This window comes from Coregonus lavaretus, assembly GCF_964263955.1.
Source record: "Coregonus lavaretus genome assembly, chromosome: 10".
Taxonomy (NCBI): domain Eukaryota; kingdom Metazoa; phylum Chordata; class Actinopteri; order Salmoniformes; family Salmonidae; genus Coregonus; species Coregonus lavaretus.
The window spans coordinates 12932763-12945216 of NC_139997.1; the positions used below are offsets into that span (position 1 = coordinate 12932763).

Below are 12454 nucleotides of genomic sequence, written 5' to 3' on the forward strand. Positions count from 1 at the left end.
TCAAGGACGAGTTGGTCTCCCATGAACTGCCTTCCACTCTTGATGAAGCCATCGCACTGACTGTCAGGATCGACAGAAGGATACAGACCCGTCGTCGTGAGAGGGGGCGCCAAGGTCCACCTACTACCGGCATTCGGAGAGATCCGACTGGGCTCCTGTCATCTACTGCCACTCACCCAGGTCAGCTTGATCAGTCTGAGCCTATGGAGATTGGGCGAGCCTCCCTCACTCCTGCAGAGCGCCAGCGCCGCTTCACCTCAAACCTCTGCCTCTATTGTGGAGGTGATGGACATCGTGTGGTAACCTGCCCTTTAAAGGGCCGAAGCTCACCGGGCATAGGGGGAGTCCGGTTGAGTTCAATGACCATCCAGTCCTCCGACCGCAAACCCCTGCTGCAAGTTCACCTCCGCCTCTCTGACTCAACTCACACCCTGGCTGCTCTGGTGGATTCTGGCGCCGAAGCCAACATAATGGACATCAAGCTGGCACGCCAACTGGGACTGGAGAACCTCCGTTTGACACCTCCTATTCCTGCCCGGGCACTGGACGGACACTTACTCGGATCGGTCACTCATGTCACGGCCCCGGTCTCGATGGGTCTGTCCGGAAACCATCAAGAAACTATCCAGTTTCACCTGCTCCCCTCTCCAGGCCAACCCCTCATCCTGGGTTACCCATGGCTCCGCCGGCACAACCCTCAGCTCGACTGGGTGACCGGGGTGATCAGGGAGTGGGGAGAGGACTGCCACCGAACCTGCCTGCTTGCTGCCGCACTACCCCCTCGGCCAGTACCTACTAACTCCGCTCCTGACCTCTCCAATGTCCCAGAATGCTACCATGGTCTCAGAGAGGTGTTTAACAAAGCAAGAGCCACATCTCTGCCCCCTCACCGACCGTACGACTGTGCCATCGACCTCCTCCCTGGAACAGCTCCTCCAAAGGGTCGTCTTTATTCGTTGTCTGCTCCTGAAAGAAAGTCCATGGAGGACTACATCAATGGCTCTCTGTCCGCAGGATTAATCCGTTCATCTTCATCTCCTGCTGGTGCTGGCTTCTTCTTTGTGGGGAAGAAGGACGGATCTCTTCGCCCCTGCATCGACTACAGGGGACTCAACGACATCACAGTGAAGAACCGTTACCCTCTGCCTCTGCTCACCTCTGCTTTTGAGTTGCTCCAGGGAGCCACTATTTTTACCAAGTTGGATCTCAGAAACGCTTACCACCTAGTGCGGATCCGGGAGGGAGATGAATGGAAAACCGCATTCAATACACCAACAGGCCACTACGAGTATCTGGTTATGCCTTTTGGCCTCACCAATGCTCCTGCTGTGTTCCAGGCTCTAGTGAATGATGTACTGCGGGACATGTTAAACAAGTTTGTCTTCGTTTACCTGGATGACATCTTAATCTACTCCAGAAACCTGTCTGAACACACCCGCCATGTCCAGCAAGTCCTTCATCGTCTTCTGGAGAATTCCCTCTACGCCAAGGCAGAGAAATGTGAGTTTCACGTCAAGACAGTGGCCTTCCTGGGGTACATAGTGGCAGAGGGAAGTATCCAAATGGATCCTGCCAAAGTATCAGCAGTCACTTCATGGCCAGTTCCGGAGAACAGAAAGAAGCTGCAACAGTTTCTGGGGTTTGCTAACTTCTATAGGAAGTTTATCCGGAACTACAGTACCGTTGCTGCCCCTCTCACTGCTCTAACCAGCACCAAGCAACCCTTCACCTGGACCCCAGCAGCCGACAAGGCCTTCAGTACCCTCAAGGTGAGGTTCACCTCCGCTCCCATCCTCCAGATGCCTGATGTGGACCGGCAATTCATTGTGGAGGTGGACGCCTCGGATGTGGGAGTTGGTGCTGTGATTTCTCAGTGGGCTGCGGAGGATAGGAAGCTCCATCCCTGTGCCTTTTTCTCACGTCGGTTGTCCCCCTCTGAGTGCAATTACGACATAGGGAACCGTGAGCTGCTGGCTGTGAAGCTTGCCTTGGAGGAGTGGCGTCACTGGCTGGAGGGGTCCACCATTCCATTTCTCGTTTGGACCGATCATAAGAACTTGGAGTACATCCGCACGGCCAAACGGTTGAACTCCAGGCAGTCCCGCTGGGCCCTGTTCTTCACCAGGTTTAATTTCACTCTGTCATACCGGCCTGGATCACGCAACACCAAGCCAGACGCCCTCTCCCGTCAATTCCAGAAGGATGACACCCCCTCCAAGGACCCTGTGTCGATTCTGCCAAGTCCCTGCATCGTTGCAGCTCTGACCTGGGCTGTTGAGGAACAGGTGCTGGAGGCTCTCCGTAACCAGCCAGGTCCCAGCACTTGCCCAGCTGACCGCCTTTTTGTCCCCGAAGACCTGAGGTCCCAGGTCGTTCAGTGGGGACATGACTCCCGCCTAGCTTGTCACCCTGGCTCCACCCGCACTTACAACCTGCTCGCCCAGAGGTTCTGGTGGCCCTCTCTGAGGAAGGATGTACGGGAATTCGTCCAAGCCTGCCCCATCTGCAACCAACACAAGTCGTCCTGCCAGCCCCCAGCCGGATTGCTGCAGCCCCTGCCTGTGCCCAGACGTCCCTGGTCTCACATCGCCCTTGACTTTGTCACGGGGCTGCCCCCTTCAAGTGGCATGACCGTCATTCTCACCATCGTTGACCGTTTCAGCAAGATGGCACACTTCATTCCCCTCCCCAAGCTCCCAACCGCCAAGGAGACCGCCCAGGTGGTCCTGGAACACGTCTTCCGGATCCACGGACTGCCAAAGGATGTAGTTTCTGACCGTGGTCCACAATTCTCCTCCGCTTTTTGGAAGGAGTTCTGTCACCTGCTGGGAGCCACAGTCAGCCTGACTTCCGGATTCCATCCCCAATCCAATGGGCAGTCAGAGCGGGCTAATCAGGAGCTCGAGAAGGCACTGCGATGCATGACTTCACGCAACCCCCACTCCTGGTCGCAGCAATTGACATGGGTGGAGTACGCACACAATTCTCTGACCTGCTCTGCCATCGGTATGTCCCCTTTCCAATGTGTTTATGGATACCAGCCTCCTCTATTTGCCAGCCAGGAAGAGGAGGTTACTTGCCCATCTGCACTTGCTTTTGCCCGTCGATGTCGCCGCACCTGGTCACAAGCCCGAGCCACACTCCTCAGATCCGTTGCCAGCTACACTACCGGGGCCAACCGTCGGAGAATTCCTGCTCCCACCTACCATGTTGGTCAGAGGGTGTGGTTGTCATCGAAGAACCTGCCACTCAGGGTGGAGTCGCAGAAGCTGGCACCTCGGTTCATTGGCCCATTCCCTATCATAAGAGTGATTAGCCCAACTGCTGTCCGGCTCCAACTGCCTAATTCCCTGAGGGTGCACCCCACTTTCCATGTGTCTAAGATTAAGCCCATCCATGAGAGTCCGCTGGTCCCTGCTGCGCCTGGTCCTCCTCCTCCACGGCTCGTCGATGGTGGTCTGGTTTACACCGTCCGCCGCCTGCTTCGGTCCAGACGGAGGGGTAGGGGTCTCCAGTACCTCATTGACTGGGAGGGCTATGGACCTGAGGAAAGGACCTGGGTGCCAGCTAGTCGGATTGTGGATAGGACTCTCATCACCGCTTTCCACCAACGGCATCCTGATCAACCTGCAATCCGTAGGGGCCGCCCCAGAGGGGTCCCTAACCGTCCGGCCCGCTCGGCTTCCTGTCCTGTGCCTGATCCTGTCTCGGGACCTGTCCCATCTCCCGACCACGGCCCTCCGGCTTCCTCCGAGGATGAGGACGTTCACTCGGACCGTTCGGAGGAGTTCTAGCCCTCCTCCGGCTCCCCTCCTCCCGCCCGGCGTGGTGTTGCTCTTGGGACTTCTGGGGCCGTCCCTTGGGGGGGGGGTTCTGTCATGGGCCTCTCACTCCACCGGGTTACCACCTTAATTTTCTTCCACTCTGCTCACCACTCTCTCTACTCAGCCTAACTAGCTCCACCTGTCCCTGCTCTGCTCTGCTCTAATTACTCTGCCAGCTGCGCTGCATTACCCACTACCTCTCCCAGTATTTAAGGCCCTGTCTTTCAGCTCTCCGGTGTCAGATCGTCTGCAAAGCTCACACCCGGAACCTGTTTGCTCGCGCTTCTGGCTCACCCTGGTTTTGTGACCCCGGACCTGCCTGTTTTTTGGATACTCTTCTGCCTCAGGAGATCCAGACCTGCTTCTGCCTTTACGACTCCTGACTACTCTTCAATCCCGGTAACTCTGACCAGCCTTCTGCCTTGCTACTACGTATTTTGGATTTCCCTTGAACTGTACTGCTGCCTGGTTTCATTCCGCCCTGTTGTGTCTGTGTCTCCCCCCCCCAGGACTTCTGGACCACCCACCACCGGCTTCATAGGACGCATCGCTGCCACTGGGGGGGGCACAGACCCAGCGCATTGGACGGGATCCCTGTTACCCCTGGAGCCTTCATTCACTCCCTACTTCCCTTTTCCCTTAAGTTTAATAAACTTTCTGGTGTGACGCAATTGTGGTCCTCTGGTCGTCTGTCTGAACCGTGACACTCTCTTTCTCTGTTTCCCTCCATCTCAATACCTTCCTCCGCCTCTCTCTTTCTCTGTTTCCCTCCATCTCAATGCCTTCCTCTGCCTCTCTGTTTCCCTCCATCTCAATGCCTTCCTCTGCCTCTCTCTTTCTGTTTCTGTTTCCCTCCATCTCAATGCCTTCCTCTGCCTCTCTGTTTCCCTCCATCTCAATGCCTTCCTCTGCCTCTCTCTTTCTCTGTTTCTGTTTCCCTCCATCTCAATGCCTTCCTCTGCCTCTCTGTTTCCCTCCATCTCAATGCCTTCCTCTGCCTCTCTCTTTCTCTGTTTCTCTGTTTCCCTCCATCTCAATGCCTTCCTCTGCCTTTCTCTTTCTCTGTTTCTCTGTTTCCCTCCATCTCAATGCCTTCCTCTGCCTCTCTCTTTCTCTGTTTCCCTCCATCTCAATGCCTTCTTCTGCCTCTCTCTTTCTCTGTTTCCCTCCATCTCAATGCCTTCCTCTGCCTCTCTCTTTCTCTGTCTCTTTCCATCAGTATCTTTCTCTGTCTCTCTGTCAGTCTCTCTCTTTCCGTTTCTCTTCCCTCTGCCTCCCGCCCTCTCTATCTGCTTCCCCCAACCTTCCCCCCTCTCTCTCAAGTCTTTCTTTCTCACTGCAGACAAATGATGGCAGCCACTGCCACGCTGGTGCTGATGACATCGGCAGCTCAGCTGTGACGCTACCCTGAAGGATAGAGAGACGGAGTGTGTGTGGGTAAGGTTTACAACATTTACATTAACATTAACAAAATATATGTTTTTTATTGTCACATTCACCAGATAGGTGCAGAGAAACGTGTTGTTTTACAGGGTCAGCTATAGTAGTACGGTGCCCCTGCAGCAAATTAGGGTTAAGTGCGTTGCTCAAGGGCACATCGATAGATTTTTCACCATGTCAGCTCGATTATTTGATAAGCAACCTTTTGGTTGGAGCTGCATCAAGTGTTGCTCTAGCAGACTGTGTTTACTCCGTTAGGGGTCACAAGGTGACCTAATCACCCATAATCCTCTAGGATTATGTCCTGGGGTCCCATCACTGTCCTAGGTGAGATTTTCTCTTGAGGAGTAGTAACAGTAACAGAGTTTCGTTCAGATTGTCCACAACAACAGTGTGCCAATGCTTTTCTCCACTACACCCAGAGTTTGGGTTTATTTGTGTGTGTGTGTTTTGTCTCGATAAAACATGGTCCATAAGCATATGGAGAGTCAGCTGACCTGAGACAGCTCACATTAACCTAGTGACCTGAACCAAAAGCCATGAACCCAACCTGACACCATGTTACACACACGCACACAAACACAAGCAAGAACGCACAAACACACACACCCAGCTCACCTCACCACCTATTATCCAGGGTCAGCAGGGCTCTTGGTTCACAGCTACAATCTGCTGACTCTGACCTAGACCACTGTTTTAGGATGATATTATATCCCATATATGCTACGTGATGCACCGTGTGCTCTATGAAGAGTTTTATTCCAAAACGGTATATATATACATTTTCAGAAATGTTGGTAAATTAGCTTTTATAGTTTAAAGAAATTATGAAAGAGATTGGTGTGTTTTTTCACTATCTAATCATGGCATGGGGTTGTTCAATGACAGACATGTATTTGTTTAAATCTATCACTTGATGATTTCATTTCAGAGAGACAAATAATCATGTTTTTTTGCAAAACGCTATATATCCGCCTCACTCTCAGAGAAATAAGAAGTATTGTTAGGTTTTACACAGTCAAATGTAACAAATAATTCAATTTTTAATAAAGAGCTCTACAAATGGTACATTTGTGACATCAATATTTAAATATATACAGTTGAAGTCTGAAAACAACTCCACAAATGTCTTGTTAACAAACTATAGTTTTGGCAAGTCGGTTAGGGCATCTACTTTGTGCACGACACAAGTAATTTTTCCAACAATTGTTTACAAACAGATTATTTCACTTATAATTCACTGTATCACAATTCCAGTGGGTCAGAAGTGTACATACACTACGTTGACTGTGCCTTTAAACAGCTTGGAAAATTCCAGAAAATTATGTCATGGCTTTAGAAGCTTCTGATAGGCTAATTGACATCATTTGAGTCAATTGGAGGTGTACCTGTGGATGTATTTCAAGGCCTACCTTCAAACTCAGTGCCTCTTTGCTTGACATCATGGGAAAATCAAAAGAAATCAGTCAAGACCTCAGAAAAAAAATTGTAGACCTCCACAAGTCTGGTTCATCCTTGGGAGCAATTTCCAAATGCCTGAACGTACCACGTTCAGCTGTACAAACAATAGTATGCAAGAATAAACACCATGGGACCAGGCAGCCATCATACCGCTCAGGAAGGTGGAGATGAACGTACTTTGGTGCGAAAAGTGCTAATCAATCCCAGAACAACAGCAAAGGACCTTGTGAAGATGCTGGAGGAAACGGGTCCAAACGTATCTATATCCACAGTAAAACGAGTCCTATATTGACATAACCTGAAAGGCCGCTCAGCAAGGAAGAAGCCACTGCTCCAAAACCGCCATAAAAAAGCCAGAATACGGTTTGCAACTGCACATGGGGACAAAGATCGTACTTTTTTGAGAAATGTCCTCTGGTCTGATGAAACAAAAATAGAACTGTTTGGCCATAATGACCATTGTTATGTTTGGAGGTAAAAGGTGGGAGCTTGCAAGCCAAAGAACACCATCCCAACCGTGAAGCACGGGGTGGCAGCATCATGCTGTGGGGGTGCTTTGCTGCAGGAGGGGCTGGTGCGCTTCACAAAATAGATGGCATCATGAGGAAGGAAAATTATGTGGATATATTGATGCAACATCTCAAGACATCAGTCAGGAAGTTAAAGTTTGGTCGCAAATGGGTCTTCCAAATGGACAATGACCCCAAGCATACTTCCAAAGTTGTGGCAAAATGGCTTAAGGACAACAAAGTCAAGGTATTGGAGTGGCCATCACAAAGCCCTGATCTCAATCCTATAGAACATTTGTGGGCAGAACTGAAAACGTGTGTGCGAGCAAGGAGGCCTACAAACCTGACTCAGTTACACCAGCTCTGTCAGGAGGAATGGGCCAACATTCACCCAACTTATTGTGGGAAGCTTGTGGAAGGCTACCCAAAACGTTTGACCCAAGTTAAACAATTTAAAGGCAATGCTACCAAATACTAATTGAGTGTATGTAAACGTCTGACCGACTGGGAATGTGATGAAATAAAAGCTGAAATAAATAATTCTCTCTACTATTATTCTGACATTTCACATTCTTAAAATAAAGTGGTGATCCTAACTAACCTAAGACAGGGAATTTTTACTTGGACTAAATGTCAGGAATTGTGAAAAACAGAGTTTAAATGTATTTGGCTAAGGTGTTGTCACGATCGTCTAATGAGGGAGACCAAAGCGCAGCGCGTTGGTCTCCCTCATTAGACGATCGTGACAGAAAAACCCACCTTAACCAGATCAAGCAGCATGAAGAAGAGAGAGGATGGACTTGGGAGCAGTTGAGTAGGAGTCTCGACTGGGCCAAGCCAAGAGAAGAGGAGAGAGGTTGGACTTTGGAGCAGTGGGGTGATAGTCTGGCGAGAACGATGGAGGCCTGGTCCACGAAGAGGAGAGAACCCCAGAAATTTTTTAGGGGGGGGCTCACGACGTCGGACCAGCAGGAGGCCGCGATAGAGCGGTCCAGTGGGTTGCCGGAGGAGGCCGTCGGGTTACGGGGGCCACTGGTCGAAGAGGGGATGGAGGAAGTAGAGGCACGGCGAGAGGTACTGGCGTGTGTTGCCAGTCCGGTCCGGCCCGTTCCAGATCCCGGTGTAGGGCCAGTGGTGTGTGTCCCCAGTACAGTCCGGCCCATCCAAGCTCCCCGCACCAAGCCAGTGGTGTGCGTCGTCAGCCCTGTCCGGCCCGTTCCTGCTCTCCGCGCCAAGTCTGTGGTGCGCGTCGCCAGCCCTGTCAGACCCGTGCCTGCTCTCCGCACCAAGTCTATGGTGCGTTTTGTCAGCCCTGTCCGGCCTGTTCCTGCCTCTCGCACCAAACCAGGGGTGCGAGTCGCCAGCCTGGTCCAGCCCGTTCCTGCTACTCGCACCAAGCCAAGGGTGCGAGTCGTCAGCCGGATTCTGCCTGTTCCTGCCACTCGCACCAAGTCAAGGGTGCGAGTCGTCAGCCGGATTCAGCCCATTCCTGCTACTCGCACCAAGCCAAGGGTGCGAGTCGTCAGCCGGATTCAGCCCATTCCTGCTACTCGCACCAAGCCAAGGGTGCGAGTCGTCAGCCGGATTCAGCCCATTCCTGCTACTCGCACCAAGCCAGGGATGCGAGTCTTCAGCCTGGTGAGGCCTGTTCCGGCTCCACGCACCATGCAAAGGGTGCGTATCGTCTGCCAGGTCCGGTCCATTCCTGCCTCACGCGCCAAGCCAGGGGTGCGCGTCGGCAGTCCTGATCCAGCTAACTGGGTCAGATCGGACTGGGGGCACTACGGGGGGATTGTAGTAGGGTGGTGGTCAAGCCCGGAGCCGGAGCCGCCTCCGAGGAGCAATACCCACCCAGCCCTTCCCTATTTGGGGTGTAGGCGCGGTCGGAGTCCGCCTTTAGGGGGGGGTACTGTCACGCTCTGGCTCCGGGACTGTGTATTGTGAGCCAGGGTGTGTTCATTTTGGTTGTGTTTCCTTGTTTGGTCGTGTGACTCCCAATCAGTGGTAACGAGTGTCAGCTGTCGGCTCGTTATCTCTGATTGGGAGCCATATTTAAACTGTCAGTGTTCACCTTAGTGTTGTGGGTTTTTGTTCCTTGTCAGTCATTGTAACTGAGGACTTCACGATTCGTCATTGTTTGTTGTTTTTTGTAGTGAGTACTTTAATTTAATAAAGTCATGTTCGCTCAACGCGCTGCGCTTTGGTCTCCCTCATTAGACGATCGTGACAGGTGTATGTAAACTTCCGACTTCAACTGTATATATCTTTTATTTTTTAAATTCAATACAGTAATTTGAGATCTGTATGTAAAACATTTAAATTAGTCATTTTAGTCATTTAGCAGATGCTCTTACCCAGAGCGACTTACAGTAAGTGTATTCATCTTAAGATAGGTAGGTGAGACAATCACATATCACAGTCAAATATACAGGATACAAACATTCCATTCCAGCTAAACAATGGATATATAGCGTTAAAAAACAAAAAAAAACAAATGTCATACACATCTAAAATCTATTACTTACAAATCTGTGAACAGTAATATTTTACACACACATGAAGGTGCTCATAAGCAGTCATTTCTGATGAAGATACAAATGTGAAACATTTGTGGATATAGCGTTTTGGAAATAAACTTCATATGTTGTACTTGACGGATGCGGCAGGGCTTGAAAACTATTACGGACTACAAAGGGAAACCCAGCCGCGAGCTGCCCAGTGACGCAAGCCTACCAGACAAGCTAAATGCCTTTTATGCTCGCTTCGAGGCAAGCAACACTGAAGCATGCATGAGAGCACCAGCTGTTCCGGACGACTGTGTGATAACGCTCTCGGTAGCCGATGTGAGCAAGACCTTTAAACAGGTCAACATTCACAAAGCTGTGGGGCCAGACAGATTACCAGGACGGGTACTCAAAGCATGCGCGGACCAACTGGCAAGTGTCTTCACTGACATTTTCAACCTCTCCCTGACCGAGTCTGTAATACCTACATGTTTCAAGCAGACCACCATAGTCCCTGTGCCCAAGGAAGCGAAGGTAACCTGTCTAAATGATTACCGCCCGTAGCACTCACGTCGGTAGCCATGAAGTGCTTTGAAAGGCTGGTCATGGCTCACATCAACACCATCATCCCGGATACCCTAGACCCACTCCAATTCGCATGCCGCCCCAACAGGTCCACAGATGACGCAATCTCAATCGCACTCCACACTGCCCTTTCCCACCTGGACAAAAGGAACACCTATGTGAGAATGCTGTTCATTGACTACAGCTCAGCGTTCAATACCATAGTGCCCACAAAGCTCATCACTAAGCTAAGGACCCTGGGTCTAAACACCTCCCTCTGCAACTGGATCCTGGACTTCCTGACGGGCCGCACCCAGGTGGTAAAGGTAGGCAACAACACGTCTGCCACGCTGATCCTCAACACTGGGGCCCTCAGGGGTGCGCGCTTAGTCCCCTCCTGTACTCCCTGTTCACCCACGACTGCGTGGCCAAACACAACTCCAACACCATCATTAAGTTTGCTGACGACACAACAGTGGTAGGCCTGATCACCGACAACAATGAGACAGCCTATAGGGAGGAGGTCAGAGATCTGGCAGTGTGGTGCCAGGATAACAACCTCTCCCTCAATGTGAGCAAGACAAAGGAGCTGATCGTGGACTACAGGAAAAGGAGGGCAGAACAGGCCCCCATTAACATCGACGTGGAACAGGTAGAGAGTTTCAAGTTCCTTGGTGTCCACATCCCCAACAAACTATCATGGTCCAATCACACCAAGACAGTCGTGAAGAGGACACGACAACACCTTTTCCCCCTCAGGAGACTGAAAAGATTTGGCATGGGTCCCCAGATCCTCAAAAAGTTATACAGCTGCACCATCGAGAGTATCCTGACTGGTTGCATCACCACCTGATATGGCAACTGCTCGGCATCTGACTGTAAGGCACTACAGAGGGTAGTGCGTACGGCCCAGTACATCACTGGGGCCAAGCTTTCTGCCATCCAGGACCTATATACTAGTCGGTGTCAGAGGAAAGCTCAAAAAATTGTCAAAGACTCCAGTCACCCAAGTCATAGACTGTTCTCTTTGCTACCGCACGGCAAGCAGTCCCGGAGCGCCAAGTCTAGGACCAAAAAGCTCCCTAACAGCTTCTTTCCCCAAGCCATAAGACTGCTGAACAATTAATCAAATGGCCACCCGGACTATTTACATTGAACTACCCCCCCCCCTGTCTATTATCTATGCATAGTCACTTTACCCCTACCCTACTCCCAAGTGGCGCAGTGGTCTAAGGCACTGCATCTAAGTGCCTGAGGCGTCACTACAGACCCCCTGGTTCGATTCCAGGCTGTATCACAACCGGCCGTGATTGGGAGTCCCATAGGGCGGCGCACCATTGGGCCAGCGTCGTCCAGGTTTGGCCGGTGTAGGCCGTCATTGTAAATAAGAATTTGTTCTTAACTGACTTGCCTAGTTAAATAAAGGTAAAATATTTTTTTCAACAAATTACCTCAACTAACCTGTACCCCCGCACATTGAATCGGTACCGGTACTCCCTGGATATAGCCTCGTTATTGTTATTTTATTGTGTTACTTTTTATTATTTTTTTACCTTAATTTATTTGGTAAATATTTTCTTAACTCTTTCTTGAACTGTATTGTTGGTTAAGGGCTTGTAAGTAAGCATTTCACGGTAAGGTCTACACCTGTTGTATTCGGCGCATGTGACAAATGAAGTTTGATTTGATTTGATTTTGCATTCTGTGTGTTAGCCATTCTATGCTAGGTAATGTATTCTGTATGATGCATGTCAGCCATGCAATGCTATGCTACATACCTGTATTCTGTGTGTTGTATTATGTATGCTAGCCAGTAGCCACCCACCTGGATCATGTAGAGCTGGGCGATACGGTACTCCTCCACGCTCATAGGCATGGGGATCCGGTACTCCTTGATCAGCATGGTAGTTTGGTGGTGGGGGGCACAGGGGGGTAGGAGGGGGGGGGGGGGCGGAGGGTCGTCTCAACGAGCCGCTCTACCCAAGCAGCAGCAGCAGCAGCATCAAACAGCCAGGATGGAACGCATCATGGTTCAGACCTGTAGGAGAACAGAAGAGACACATACCTGAGTTAACACTGGGTGAGAGGAAACACGCATAATGTAATACTTGTTTGAGTCAAGTCTATGTGGTGAGAACGATCAGTAGTCTCA

At 50.8% G+C, this 12454-nt stretch overlaps 1 pseudogene across 1 annotated transcript in view; it reads right to left on the bottom strand.

The window, feature by feature from the left end:
- Window positions 1-12205, bottom strand: part of LOC311135828 (membrane-associated phosphatidylinositol transfer protein 2-like) — a 51862-nt pseudogene extending 39657 nt beyond the window's left edge. Inside the window, exon 1 of the transcript XR_014615420.1 lies at window positions 12128-12205. The product of XR_014615420.1 is annotated as a membrane-associated phosphatidylinositol transfer protein 2-like (transcript). The remainder of the gene's footprint in view (window positions 1-12127) is intronic.
- Between the last annotated feature and the right edge of the window lie 249 nt (window positions 12206-12454).